We start from the raw sequence: 16,315 nt of genomic DNA, 5'->3' as shown, positions 1-16,315 counted from the left end.
CCGGGCTGGAATTTTTAGTGCCCTGGTGGCTTCAGGGGATATGGTCTTTTGCACACAAAGTCTGTGCCATGAAGTCAAAGAAGATGGGAAGCAGCGAGGCCCAGGGACAGATGCCTGTGTGGCAGCTTTGTGTAGCTCTGGAGTGCCCACTCTGAGCTCTCTGTCTGTTCGTGTCCCGCCTGAACAGCAGGCAGGCCTGCTCTACTGCAGTCCCTGGGGACACAGTGTGGCCAGGGTGGAAGGGCCCCTGTCTTCTGAGCTCCTTAGCTCCACAGTCTTGTACCAGCTGCTCCCCCAGTTCCTCTTCTGTCACGGTCCCTCTGAGGTCTGCCTGGCCCCACACAACTTCCCTGTGCCTATTCTATAACTGGTGTCTCTGATCCCAAGAAGAGTTGGAGGTGCCATTTGCTGATGGACTGTGAAGTACTGAGACCCCTCTACCAGTCTCCACTAATATTTTGAGTCCCTTATTTTCACTAGCAGAATGGGAGACTCTTCCTACATGGAAGACACTTTCCACGTAGTAAGTAGATGAGGGAGGTGTGTGTCCCAAGGCTGAGCCCCAGAGCTGGCTCAGGGGGGAAATAGAGTCCCCACTGGTGTTCTTCCCTCAGCCTCCTTGAACCCAATCCCGCTCTCTCCAGTCTTCCAACTCCTGACTGTCAGGGACCCCAAGCCCACTATACTGCCCTGTCATTTTCCCTCTAAATCTGAGATTCCCAGAGCCCAGTAACAGCCTCTTGGTCAAGATGACTTTTGTGCCCCCAGTTTTCCAGCACTCACTCATCCAGTGAGGTAACAGGAAGGAAGAGAAGTCCAGCAACTCTCAGGACCTTTTAGGATTTAAGCTTTAGGAACCAAGGAACCCAGGTCATTCAAACCCTTGAGTTACCTTTAACTTTAGATGTTAAAGCTTGCATGATTGACAATGATGAAGTGTGTGGCCATAGGAACACACCAAGGAACCACAGAAACTAGAGCAGAGACGGGGCAGAGGGCCCAGCTCAGGTGGAAGTGGGTCATCTTGTAATTTACCTGCCATGTCCAGTTGCCCTGTGGCAACACACTGTCATTAAACATTGACCATTAAAAGTAGATCAGATTCACTGATGTGGGCTCTCCTTACTTAACCAGGAAGTATTTGTCTGACAATCTAAACAGGGTACACACGTTCCAGAGAGGATGGAGAAAAATGACCCATCAATGGCTGTTGACTACTTAATTTTTGGTTTTCTGAAATGCTTAAGCCTTGCAGAGCTTGGTCTAGGAACACTCAGATACTAGGTACTGATGACTGTTTACTGTAGAATCTCTGGACATCCCAGGGAAGCTCCTTTTATACACAGGATCTCCTACTCTGTTAGAAAGTGCAGAAGGAGCACAGGGGAGCTCGTGACAGAGGGTGTCCTTCTGTTGGCCAAAGCTCTGAGCCCATCTGGAGGCTGAGTGGGGAGGATGGTGGGTGGCCTGGTTTGGGGAGGGCCCCTGAAGACTGCTCGGTGGTCGCCCTCTCCCTCGTGTCTGACCTCCCGACACTGTCTTTCAGCCCTGCCTTTGCCCAGCCCACTTTTCCCACCAGATTCTCTTCTGCAGACCTCACTCATGTCCCCCACCTGTTTTTCCTTTATCTGGTGCCTGGAGTGAAAACCGAAAGGCTACCTGGGATCCAGGAAGAAGAGTTGGGGTACAGAAAACTCATTTTCCATGTATTGACATGGAAGGCAGGAAAAAGGTGTGTTCAGAGCTAGAACCTGTGAGCCTGTTTTGGTTTTAAATCAGTGCCAAAGCGTGGTAGATATTTTTCTCCTCCCACCCAGAGCATGCCCTTCTCCTACAGCCTGGGGAGGGTCTGGACGGCAGTGCTGTGCATCCTATTTTTGTTAAGGACCAACCCTAGATCCAGAACAATTTTTAAAAGAAGAACTCAGTGGCAGACCTTCACTGCCTCCCTGAAGGTCTTATCATAAATCACAGTAACCAGGAGAACAGGGCAGTGGCCTGAGGGCAGGTATTCAGCAAATATGAAAGCATGCAAGATCAGATAAGACAGATGCACGAACGTGTTCAGATTGCCCTGGTCAAGGGGGCAACACAATTCAGTGGAGAGGTAAACCTTTCAAACAAATGTCCCAGAACTATTCAATATCCAACTACCAAAAGTGGGACCTTGATCTATAAGCTATACATAAAAACTAACTCATTATGCACCATAGATTTAAACATAAGAGAGAAAACTATGAGATGCATAGAAGAAAGTTCTTGTACCCTGGATCAATTGGGCAATAAATGCAGAAAACATAAAGGAAATAAGTGATAGAATTAAATCAACCAACTTCATGACTTCTGCTGTTTGAAAGGCACTGCTTCAAAAATGAAAGACGAGCCACAGAGTACAAGGAAATGTGCACAAACCTATGTGGTGAAGAGCACATCTCCATTGTTTATGAAAAATCCTTACAACTCCCTAAGAACACCGGCGAACTATTTGATCAAGCACTCCACCTAAATAGGCACACAAATCTCCAATAAGCATATGAAAGCATTTTCAATGTCTGTAGTCATCAGATATCTAGGAGCTGACGTGACAATAAGACTGGTGCTGAACTACCTGAATAAAAAGCATTGGCAGTGCTGAGTAACCAGAATTATCACGTGGGGCTGGTGGGGATAGGAGATGGCACAGCCACTTGGGAAATAGGTGCATTTATTCTGCAGCTCAGGAATTCACCCTTGGATATTCTTCCAAGAGCCATTAAAACATATAGCCATAAAAAAACTTGGACAAAAGTGTTCATTACAGTTTAATTCATAATAAAAAATAACTGGAACCAAACCAAGTGTTTATCAGTTGATGAATAGATGGACAAATTATGATAAAACTACCAGACCACATGATACTCAGCAACAACAAAGAGTTAGCTAATTTTGCTTGATATATGCGACATAATTTCCAAAGCATCATGCCAAGTGAGAGAAGCCCCACATGAAAGACTATATACTCCATGATGGCATTTCCATGAAATTCCAGAGGACACAAAGGTCCAGGGCAGAAAACAGGCAGATGGTTGCTAGGAGCTGGCTAAGTTCAGACAACTGAAAATAAGCAGTGTGACAGACTATTTTGAATCATAGAAATGAAATTTTGATTCCGATGATGCTCACTTGAGATATTTGTCAAAATTCACTGAGTTTTATACTTTAAAAGATGAAATTCTTACATGCAAATTATGCTTCTGACCTGAAGAGTAAGGCCCACCATTGCAGGGAAGATCTCCAAAACTGTCTGCCACCCCTGACCAGACAGGAGTTCCACTGTTTCCTCCTGGGTGAACACAAACCAGCTGCTTCTAAGGGTGAGTGCTGAGGCAGGTGTCCCCGACCCAGATGGCCTGATTCCCTAATCCAACCTCTACAAACCTGGGTGGGGTGTGACCAATGACAGTAGACCTGAGCAGTGGCCTGGGTGTCCTGTGGTGCCGCATGATTTGGCTGCGGGTCACCATGGACCACAGGCATGCTGTGTGCAGCTGCTGGTCAGAAAGGTTTGATGCTTCTCAGCCCATCAGAGGCAAGTCAGAGAGGTGCACAGGACACGGTGGACAACAGAGCAGAGCCCACAGTCTTGATGGGGGTCTGTTTGCTGTCCCCTTATGATGCAGTCCTGATGAAGACCTGAGCCTGCCTGGGTCGCTACAGAGGGTCATCTCGGTCCAGCGTACTTGTGACATGATGTTACTTACATCTGATCAGCAAAAAGGAAAAAAATAATGGGGAAGAGTCCGCTCTGGAAGACTACATGTGCCCAGGAAGTGAGAGATGATAGAGATGAGGTTGGAAAGATTTAGAGCAGTCTCCCTGGGGAGGTGTTCAGGTGTGGATGCACCTTTACATACGTCACCAGCCTTTGTACCCTGAACTCCTACCACCAACCCAGCCACAAGCCCTCGGGGTCTGGGCCTCTCTCTCTGCTCCAGGGGACACAACTTTGACCTTCCACTGGTGGAGTGGAGGCTGCTGGTTTTGAGAGTGTCCCAAAGTGTGTGGTGTGCTGTGGCACCTGGCTGTGATACAGCAGCCTGTGGCTGAGTCCACATAGCCCAGAGACCCCATGGTGCAGGTTAAAGCACACGAGAAAGCCAGTCACTTGACTCACATGACCTGTAAGACCCTGTAGTCCTAAGACATCTGTCTGTGTAGACAAGGGTGCGTCCTGGGGCCTCTGGTGGGTCCCAGTGTGGGAGCTGCAGGAATTCTGGAGCAAGTGGCCCATCTGCAGCTACAACTGTCCATCATCCAGTGGGGCCAGGTGGACACCACATGCTCTCTCCAGCACTCCATTGCCAGAACATCTTGGCACAAGTGGCACTGTCATTATCACTAGCATCAGTAACAAATGGAAGTCGCGCCTCCAGGATTACAGGGAGCAGCTACAGAGTGAACAGGTGAGCTGCCCAAGCTTCCCCTCATGGCTGCCCTGCCCTGGGGCTCACGTCTGTGCTGTCCAGGGCTGAGAGGTCAGCCATCTCCCACCCATGCTTCTGTGGGTCGGTTTCCCATCACAGCTGCCAGCTGTTGCTAATGCACCATGGTTGTGCTGTCCGGTCCCCGCATGGCGAGGATGCCTACATCTTTGGGATGGTCCACTCCATCATTACAAATTGTTCACTTTTGTCTTTCAGCAATAGGGACATCTTCAAGTAAAAACTGCATTACTAAAGACCATTTCATTTCTAAGTATATCTAATGTAATGTTAAAAAGAATAGAAGCACTAAGTCAACAATAGAAAAAAAAATGTAAAAGGGTGGGGGAATGGCTCAGTGACCCAGCACTCTCCCTGTGTGCATGAGGCCCTGGCCATGATCCCCAGCACTACAACAAACAAAAACAAACAACACACACCATGGGGAGAACCCAGGAGCACCCACCAAGGAGAGCATGGGGGGAGTGAGCAGCCACCACGCCTTGTTTCCTGAGTGCTAACCACAGGTCAGGCAGCAGTGTGTGCCATGAGACCTGCAGCCCCACTCGGAAGGCCTGAGCCAACTTGACCTTCTCCCCTCCACCTAGTGGACAGGAGCAAATCCTCTCCGGCCACTCCACCAGGACTCTGGTTTACATCCTGCCACTTACCCCACTCCAGGCAGTGACCTGCAAGGCTGGCAGGCTCTGGATAATGCTGAGAGGTGGCTTCTACCTATAAGCGGCATTGGGCCTCTTGCTGGATGAAGCATTCATAGGCTGGGAAGCCCGGATCCTCCCACACTGAAACAGAACCTGCTGCAAGCACAGACAGGCAGGGCTCTTCTCTATTCAACAAATATTTCTGAAACTTGGGCAGAAAGGCCCCTTCCACTCCAGATCAAGAAAATTGTTTCTTCTCCATACCAGATAAGTTTGGCAAAGGTTGGCTAACTAATTAAATAACAGAGGAAATAAATTTATAAGACCCAGGTGACTCATAAGCTTTAAAAGCAGCATAGCTTTACTGACTCAGCCCTCAGGCCCCCTCTCCTGCTGGTCTAAACTTTTGTTTTTAAGAACTAATAATATGACTTATTGATTATTATCATTTTAGTTTTTTTTTTGGCACTGGGGAATGAACACAGAGGCACTTAACCACTGAGCCACATCCTCAGACCTTTTTATTTTTTTATTTTGAAACAGAGTCTTGCTAAGTTTCTTAGGGTCTCACTCCTGCTGTTGCTGAGGATGGCCTCAAACTTGGAATCCTCCTGCCTCAGCCTCCTGTAATTTATTGATTTTAAAAAAGAAATAAATGAGCTAATGTGGAATTAAGAATGAACTGTGGGGGGTGGAGCACGAATAAACGAACAGTTGCTCCAACCCCAGTGTCTTCTACTCACAGGTCAGCATCCTTGGCTGCTGCTGCTGTTTGCAGGAATACACTAACTCAGGAAAACTTACTCACAGAATAGACATTTTTTAAAAAATCTATCACTATTGACTTAGAAAATGCAACTCTTAAAGAAGGAATTTGAAGGAAAGAACAGATGAGAAATGGCGCTAGGTGTCCTCCCTGAGCGGAGGGGTCTTGCAGGTGGGACAGCCGCTCTCTGATTTCACTGAGGGGGGGTCAGAAGCAGGTGTGGAAAGTCTCCTCCTACAGAAGGGAGTGGAAACATGTGTATTCCTCTCCCCCTTGGATCCTGCGAGAATGGTCTTAGAGGAGCAGCCAGAACCCAGCACGCTGGGGAAGAAGAGGGCGTCAGGGAATGAGGGTTCTGGGTGTCTTGATGAAAACTGGATGTTGATCATGCGATTATGTAACAGAGGAAAACAGGAGGTTGTGCCAGAGCAGAGAATGTGCTCCTCAGCAGAACATTGGCTGGGAGTTTTTACTTTCAACCAATGGGGAGGGGGCAGGAGACAGGGGAGGCGGAACTGGGGAGCTCCCATGTCTCCAGAGAACAGCTGGTCATCCTGGTCTAGTCCATCAAACACTAGGAACAGAACCGCGTCCCCAAGGTGTTCATCCTCAATTCACCCAGCATACACCTGTTTCCTCTGTAAAGAGATCAGAGACATCTGGGTGAGTGGCCCAGTTAGTGTCAGTATTGGCAGGTTCTGGGGGGTTGGGGTTCCCATGCCTGATGACTAGCTCCACACTGTCACCCTGAGCCACGGCAAGCCCCAGGCCACCTGCAGCCTCTGACCTCAAACATACTTTTTTCTATTCTTAAAGGATGTTAGACATTTTGGAAAACCCTGAGAAATGGAGGAGCAAGACTAAAGTAAGGAGGTAGAAAACTTCAGTAGAAAAATCAAGTAGTGTAAGGTAGCAAAAGAGAATTTAGAAATAAAGCCATTGGTACCCTCACAGAGCCTGAGAGTCCGCTTTTGTAAAATCTTGATCTAGCATGCCATAAGAAGGAAGAAACGAATTAACAAAGCTCTCAGCAATTAAATGCCAGGTTCTTGTCTTCATCTCCCAGGCACTGGAGGAGCCGCCAGTTATGTGTTCTTCTGTCAGTGGACACCGAGGAGCTTCCACCTTTAGCTAGGGTAAATAATGCAGCAGAAAACCTGGATACAAAGGCCTCTTCAGGGCCCTGCCTTCTCTTCTTGTGCATGTGTTCATGGGAGAGGAGTTGCTGAACTTCACGGTACAGTAGTGTCCCCCAACTGCAGGAGAATACCTTCCAAGCCCCCTCAGTGGATGCCTGACCATGCTGACGGTATGAACTCCGCACATGGTGTGTTTTCCTACACGGCACATATATACCTGTGATAAAACCTAATTTATAAATTAGGCACAGTAAGCAATTAATAACAACTAGTAATACAACAGAAAAATCATAAAAATGTACTACAATAACATTTAGATAAAATTTATGAATTATGTTTGTGAAATTTTCCATTCAATGTTTTCAGACCATGGTTGGCCAGAGGTAACTGAAACTGCAGAAGATGAACCTGTGGAGAAGGAGGACCACTTCAATGCTGTTTTAAACGAGGGCTTTCCATACGTTTTACAGCAGTGGTGCCACTTCACATGCCCACCCCATGTGCCCAGGGTCCCATGTCTTCTCCTCCTCCCGGCACTTGCTGAAATCTCTTCCTGGGGTTTTCCTGCAGCCTTCCTGAAGCCTGGATGTAGTTTTGACCTGCATCTCCCTGAGGACAGTGTGTGATGTCAACAGCTTTTGTGAGCACAGGGCTGTGTGTGGGCTGCCTTTGGAGAAATGTCTGTTCACATCCTTGGTGCGTCTTAATCGAGCTGTTGGCTGTAGGCATTCTCATGCTCTGGGTGCTAATCCCTCATCAGATGCAGAACTGCAAACATTCTCTCCCCTTCTGGACACTGTCTTATCTTCTACTGATAGTGGCTTTCAGTGTAGGAATTTTTAGACTGTTTTCTTGTGTTGCCTGTGCCCCTGAGTCCAAAAGTCACCACCAAATCCAAAGTCACAAATGTTTCCTCCTGAGCTTCTTCCTAGAGGTTTACAGTTCCAGGTCTCTGATCCAATGACAGTTCATTTTTGCACATAGTATTAGGTAAGGGTCTAGTTCAGTCCTTCTGCACATGCTTATGAGTTTTCCCAGCCTCTTTGTTGAAAAGGTTACATCTCATTGGATGGTCATGGCATTCTTTTAAAAAACCATCTGACCACTTACACAGTTTATTTCTTTTCTTTTTTTAAAATTTCTTTCTTTTTTTTCTTTTATTTTATTGTAAACAAATGGGATACATGTTGTTTCTCTATTTGTACATGGAGTCAAGGCATACCATTTGTGTAATCTAAATTTATATAGGGTAATGTTGTTTGATTCATTCTGTTATTTTTCCCCTTCCCCCCACCCCTCCCACCCCTCTTTTCCCTCTATACAGTCCTTCCTTCCTCCATTCTTACCACCCTCCTTATCCCTAACCCTAAACCTAACCCTAACCCTAACGCTAACCCCTCCCAACCCCCATTATATATCCTCATCTGCTTATCAGCGAGATCATTCGTCCTTTAGTTTTTTGAGATTGGCTTATCTCACTTAGCATGATATTCTCCAATTTCATCCATTTGCCTGCAAATGCCATAATTATATTATTCTTTATGGCTGAGTAATATTCCATGGTATATATATATATACCACAGTTTCTTTATCCATTCATCAATTGAGGGGCATCTAGGTTGGTTCCACAGTCTGGCTATTGTGAATTGAGCAGCTATGAACATTGTTGCAGCTGTATCTCTGTAGTACGCTGATTTTAAGTCCTTTTGGTATATAGGTCGAGGAGTGCGATAGCTGTGTCCAATGGTGGTTCCATTCCAAGTTTTCTAAGGAATCTCCACACTGCTTTCCAGAGTGGCTGCACTAATTTGAAGCCCCACCAGCAATGTATGAGTGTACCTTTGTCCCCACATCCTCTCCAACACCTATTGTTCCTTGTATTCTTGATAATTGCCATTTTAATTGGAGTGAGATGGAATCTTAGAGTTGTTTTGATTTGCATTTCTCTTTTTACTAAAGATGTTGAAAATCTTTTCATATGTTTGTTGGTTGCTTGTAGATCTTCTGTGAAATGTCTGTTCATATCCTTAGCCCATTTGTTGATTGGGTTATTTGTATTCTTGGTGTAGATTTTTTGAGTCCTTTATATATTCTGGAAATTAGCGCTCTATCTGAAGTATGAGTGTCAAAGATTTTCTCCCACTCTGTAGGCTCTCTCTTTGCATTGTTGATAGTTTCCTTTGCTGAGAGAAAGCTATTTAGTTTGAATCTGTCCCAGTTATTGATTCTTACTTTTATTTCTTGATCTATGGGATTCCTGTTAAGGAAGTCAGATCCTAAGCCAACAAGTTGAAGATTTGGACCTACTTTTCCTTCTATAAGATGCAGGGTCTGTGGTCTGATTTCAAGGTCCTTGATCCATTGTGAGTTGATTTTTGTGCAGGGTGAGAGATAGGGGTTTAGTTTCATTCTGTTGCATATGGATTTCCAGTTTTCCCAGCACCATTTGTTGAAGAGGCTATCTTTTTTCCATTTCATACAGTTTATTTCTGATGTATCTACTCCATCTCTTTGGATGGAGTAAATTATTTACTGAACATTTATTTACAGGCTCAAGAGTCAGAAAACACAGAATAGAGTTTTGGTTTTATCACTTGTGAGCTATGTGTACTTTGGACAAGTCACCTAATCACTCTAAGTTATGATTTTCTTATCTGTAAATGATGGTTTGTAAGCATAAAATAAGATAATGTTTTAGAAAGTTCAATGAACATGCTATCACACAGATATTAGGCACTGTTATTATGTGTTCCAGTAAATCTTTTTCTAATTTTCCACTATATTCTTGTATTTTTCCCTCTTTTTACTTTCTCAAATTAAATAGATATAGCTATTTTTATTGAGAAAGGAAAATACTTTCTAAGGTAATTTCAAATTTGGTCATCATAGAAACTCAAATTTGAGACTTCTTTACTTGTATATTCATTGTTCAAAGTTCACAGACTACCCATCTCAGACAAAAGAAAGTTTTCACACTAATAATCCAACACAAGCAACAGGACCTCAATAGACAGTCTTCCATATTAAGTTCATTTACGTGTGACAATCACATACTTATCAAAACTATCTTAAATATCAGGTGCATACTAATGATTTCATGGGAATAAAAATGTGACTATGACATGAATGAGGACCTCACAGGACTTATCAGGATAATATCATTTTATTTTGTTTTTTAAACATTATACTTCATGGGCATATGACTCCTTAGGTATTTGTATGTCAGAGAATGATTTATTAATAATGACATCATATATCAAATAAATTTATAAATAATGAGAATTTATGAATTTCTTGTGAAATAAAATTGAAATTTCTTTTGGGTATGGTATGCTTTTTAAACTATAGCTATTATATGTACTTGATAGGAAAAATTACTTCAGGTTTTGTCCTGTTACTCTCATTTAAACTACATGTTTTTAGGTTATGACTTGCTACTTTTATTTAAATGACATTTTTGAGCAATAAATACTGATCTCAATAATCCCTATTCACCAAGAACACTAATAAGATATAGAAAACATGCTTTTAAAATTAATATTTTTATTCCATAAGTTATTTCTTGGAACTAAGTAGAAAAGACCATGGAACTATATTGGCACATACAAATCACTAGGGTGTGACCAAGTATATAAATCACAGTTCAGTACTCCAAATGGTATCCAAGTGACTTTTCAGACTAATACTACTGCTAAGACTGTACATTAGCTGGAATTCAACATAAGTTATATTCATTTATTGACTGTGAGATTCCATTCCGTGTACTGTGCTGAAGCAGAAGTTTAATGGCACCCTAGAGGCCTCAGGAGCTTAATGCAACTTCCAAATTGATCTCACTTGCTTTAGGGAGAGGCATACCTACTAGGGAATCCAGCTCAGGCAGTTTTAATTTTTCACCACCAGAATCAAATTTGCAGGGTTTCTCCTCTGCCTCCATGTAGGACTTAGGCAAACAGAGCTGATCACTTAGTCCAGACTACCAGCATTAGATTCTGTACACAGTATCAAATACTGGTTTCCTTTCCCTCCTCCAGCCCTTGCTAGTTCATCTTCTGCAAAAGTAGTAGAATCTTTCTCTAATGTGCATGACTGATCCTGTCATTCCCCTACTTAAAAAAGTAACATTTAGTGGCTCCTGGCTTGTTCCTAGGATAAAAGTCAAACAGAGAAGAAGCCTCTCAGAGTTTATATATGTGAAGCATTTGTGGATCTTGAGTTGAGATGAAGATAATGTGAAGAAAAAGTTCCCACTGTGACAGGTGATCCAATACAGACTTCAGTGCCAGCACTGGGTTGCACTGGAGTCTAGAATGCCAAAAAGCAAAGGCAAAATAGCAATGACCATGTCCTCAGGAAGGCTGCAGAGTATAGGCGTCTAAGCCCACCTCCCACCCTATGCAGTCAGCAAGGAGCACGTTGTGTAGAAGACTGTTGTACACCAGACCCAAACCTGGATGCTATAGGGGAAACAGGACAAGAGAATCCATTCCCTGAGAGTCTCTGTTGGACTTACAAGAATCTTCAATTTTAAGTTCAGGTCATAGAATCAGGCTTAGTGATCGGAATTCCTTTATCAAAATAATATAGAAGTATTTTTCTTCCTAGACACAAATTATTTTATGTGAAATATCACCTCCAGATAAATGAAATGCAGCAGAAATATCCTGTGATAAAACATTTCATATTTTTATGTCACATGAAATCATAAAAATTCCCCAAGGTAGAAAGAATTCCCACTTAGAACCCATTATTTCTCGATCAAGGAGTCAAGGAGTTTGACATTGAGTCCAATGACACTTCAGTAATTCTTGGAAGACTCTGAAATTAACTTATGCTCCAAGCAGGGTAGGAGAAGGGGTACCTTCTTACCTAGTAGTTAAAATGAAATCTGAGCTAGGGATGTAGCTCAGTGGTAGAGCACTTGCCTAGTATGTGTGAGGCCCTGGATTTAATCCCCAGTACCATAAATAAATAAACAAATAAATAAATAAACTGTATACACTAATTCACTATTTGGAATAATCATAGTCATACTTTTGGGAGAGCATGGAGGGGACACATTTCTAAAACACTTAAAAAAAACTTTTCAGAACATCTCTAAAAGAAATTTTTTTCTTCCATTGGTCTATTTGTAAAGTAGACAATTTTTATACTATTAGTGGACAGGTTATGTTTCTAATCACAAAACAAACAACCTTTCCACGTTATTTCCATCAATGGCAATGACTGGCACTCTACAGGGATAAGTACTCTAGAGGTAGGAGACCAAAACAAAGTCCACTCCTCAGGAAACCTTAAAAATTTCACCAAGTCATGAAAACAACACAAAGAAAAACTAGCTTGCATCACCTCCTTGGGCACCATATGAAGGGCATGAAGAAACCAGGTTAATCTAGGAAGGAAGACAGTCTTCACTGAAAAGAACAAGAAGTGTACTACTGACCCAGGGTGAGGTTCTCTGCCATGAGATTATCAGAGAGAGAAAGGTTTATGGGGATATGGGTGGGAGTCTGAAGAAATTTTCCTGTGTACTGTCCTAGTATAATTATTAAAAGTGCCTCCTATCTGTTTCAAAATATTCTGGTCTGAATGGTAAATTTTGTGATCTTCCTCTGAATATGAGAGAAATCACTGGTCTCCTTTCCTTTCTGTCTCTCACAGTATGAAGTAAGTACCTGAAACTTTAAGGAAGGACCCGAGAGAAGCAGATCTAGAACCAAGTGATTCTGAAACTGCAGAAACTGCAGATTTAATAATGAAAGCAAAGGTTTATTTTTCCAATTTAAGACATGTTTAGGAGATTATTCTGTTATTTTTAGAGAAGGTCAAGGAGGAGAAACAGGAATAAGTCCTTTGCATGATCTTTCACTCTGTAGTAAACCTTGGTTCTTCCGTTTTTGACCATTCCCATTCCCAAATTCCTAAAATGAAGAATGGAGAAAAATTATTAAATATAACTCATAAACCTTAAAGTAACATTAAATATAACTCAGAACCATACCCAAAATACTTTAAAATCTACCCTGGCACCTAAAAGTGACGAAGCTACCATCACCCTCTTGTCATCAGCTAAGCTCTGGGGACTTGAAATTTTGACTTTCACATCACCCAAAGTGGTTAGGCTCAGAATTTATGTTTTGTTTATAAATATGGCATTTGATGTATGCTATTTCAGAGGAGGGTGTTTTTTGAGAAATTCTGAACACTGCTTTTGATTCTCTTTAAGTTATATATAAAAATGCATATAAATATACTTCCATTTAATTACTTGAAATTATCTTAGGAAAATAGGTGAATGTTATGGTTTAGATGTTGTTTCCCTCAAAAACTCACATGTGAGGCAATTCAAGAAGGTTTGGAGGAAAAATGATTGGTTTATAGCCATAACACAATTAGGGAATTAATCCCTAATTGGGATTAACTGAGTGGCAACTGAAGGCAGGTGGGGTGTGTTTGGAGGAAGTGGTTCATTAAGGGCATGGCTATGGGGTATGTTTTTTATCTGGAGAGTGGAGTTTCACTGCTTTCTCATCAGCACTTGAGCTGCTTCCCTCTGCCACACTCTTCAGCCATGATGTTCTGACTCATGTCGAGCCTGGAGAAATGGAGACAGTCTTTTATGGACTAAGACCTCTGAAACTGTAAGCCTCCAAATAAAAATTTCCTCCTGTACAATTATTCTGACTGGGTCCTTTAGTCTTAGCAGCGAAAAAGCAAGTGAAACATGAACATTTCTACATGACTTTGAGTAAAATGTGAGTCATTATCTTATTAACTTCTGCTCGCCCAAACCAAACTAAAACCCATCTAAAAATTGTTTTAATATCGATACAAACCACCAAATTTTCAGGCCTTCTCTTGTATATATATCTGTATGTCTATGGATATTAATCGATGAATAGATTGATAGATAAGTATCTATTTTAACTTACAAAACAAAACCACTGACTTTCAAGGGAGAAACTGACACAGGGAGCACTGTTCCTGGCACTTAGTCCAGGAGGCATTTTTCTCCTGATCTCTTCTTCACAGAGCTGTTAGATGATGATGTGGTTCTATAGGGTTTGTTTTGGGAGGAACTCAATACTTACAGGCTAATTTTCTTTTCTTGCTTTAGATATTATATCCTTTGTATCACTGCCTATTAAAGAAGGCAGGGTTCTTTTTCTTTCTCCTTCCCTGGAAATCTATGGAAGATATGGTACCTGTGGTCAGTTGAAGGGTGTAGGGTCAGTTCTTGTCATTGATTTGTCTCAATTAACACAACTCCTTTACACACCTGTACTGATTTGCCAAAGAGGAAAATTTAGCCTCCCTAGCACAACTTCTTATCTTCCTTCTGTTGAATCTGTGACCATCTTGGGCTTAGCTCCATGGCAGAAGGAAGGACACCATGGTTGACAGCCTACTGAGATGACATGGAGTGAAGAGCATGCCTGACCCAGCACCCAAAAGCACTCAGCTCTCTGTGCTTTGCAAAAACAGATATTTCTTTCTTTTATATCTAAATTGAAGACTTTTAAAAACTCATGTCTCATTACTGCTTTAATTTTATTTCTTTAATTAATACAGAGAATGTAATCTTGCCCATTCTATTAAAAATTACATATTTCTGTCTCTCCATTTCTATTAGAATATATTTTCTCCTTTTAGCTTAAATTCCTTTGCATAAACAAATATTGCATGTGTGTGTGTGTGTGTGTGTGCATGCATGTGTGTACACACGTGCTTAACACAGTGGTCCTCCATTGGGCAGAGGTTTGGGGGAGTAATGTCAACATCTTTCCACTTTCATATCACTATTTTGAGTAAACAAGATATCCTGATACCCCAGCAAAATAATTAATTAACTAGTCAATTCACAGCTTATGCAGTCACTTCTCAGATATGTACTGAGAGCCCACTGCTCCAGGCCCTGTTCTAGGAGCTGGCGACACAGCTGCAGTGAGACATCACCCCCTCTGTATGCAGCTTACATTACAATGGGGAAAAGTTGAGAACCAGCAAATAGATAAAAGGGACATGCTAAGTTCAGGTACTGATGAGGACTGTGAAGACAAGTATATGAGGGTAGGAGGATCACCATGAATACGATATGACTTTAGGTGAAGAACAGGAGTTGTCCTATTATAGTTCTTCCTTCCCCTCTTTCCTCCCATCCTCATTCCTTCCCCAGTTCTCCACTCCCCTCTTCCTTCTGCCCTCTTCTCTTTCCTGATACTGCAACTGCAATTAGGATAGATAATATGGACTCAGAGATGAGCTTTAGGGTTATTGTTTTGTTTTGTTTTCTTTTTCTTCATAGAAAAGCCTATTCCTTATGAGTATTTTATTATCCCTTCCAAGGAGCTAGTTCAACCTTGGGGACATTGGCTAATACTTGAAATGAATAAATATCTTGCAGGTTCCATCAGCCCTCCTTTCTTCATTGTCCAGTTCCCAATGGTGACTAAGGTTTGTACTGATGTTATATGACCTCAGAGCTCTTGTATTAACAGGCTCAGCTAATGAGTCTTTTCTTGTCCTATGTGTATTAGCTAATCATTGTTGAATAGACATGTAATTAATTTTCAAGTGTTCTTCTTGATTCAGTCACAGAGCTAATGATGTTGAGGATAAAAATACTTCTTCTAAAATGAAATTCATGCCAGTTCACTGCTGTCTGGCTGTTCTTCACTATCAGGTTTCTTTTTGCAGTTTATTTCAAACTAATCCTTTAAAAAATCTCATTGTCCTCATTAGTGCCTGTTTTAAAGGAGCAATCTTGGAGGAACCCTTCTTATCTTACCCTAATTTATCTTACCTGTTAAGTTCAAAGCTTTCAATTTAGTGGACTCAGTTTATATGTATTTATACACATTAGTATAACATTCTCAGTCAGTGATTCCTTGGTCCTTAACATTTTCTCTGAAAGTTTAAGTACCACTTTCTTGTGCTTGGCCAGTATCTGGGCATCTATCATGGTACTTTAAAGTATAATTTGTATAAGCCAAACCCAAACAACCAAAGGCTGAATGTTTTCTCTGATATGAGGAAGCTAATTCACAATAAGGGGGGTGGGTAGGGGAGAATAGTTACTTTATATTAGGTAGAGGAGAGTGAAGGGAGGGGAAGGGGTCTGAGGGAAGGAATGATAGTAAAGTCAAACAGACATTATTACCTCATGAACATGTATGACTGCATGACCAATGTGATACTGTAATATGTAAAATCAGAAAGATGAGAGATTACACTCCATTCATGTATGATCTATCAAAATGTATAGATGCATTCTTCTGTCATGTACAA

Source organism: Sciurus carolinensis, unplaced genomic scaffold (genome assembly GCF_902686445.1).
Source record: "Sciurus carolinensis unplaced genomic scaffold, mSciCar1.2, whole genome shotgun sequence".
Lineage (NCBI taxonomy): Eukaryota > Metazoa > Chordata > Mammalia > Rodentia > Sciuridae > Sciurus > Sciurus carolinensis.
Note: the sequence above shows the minus strand (reverse complement) of the source record.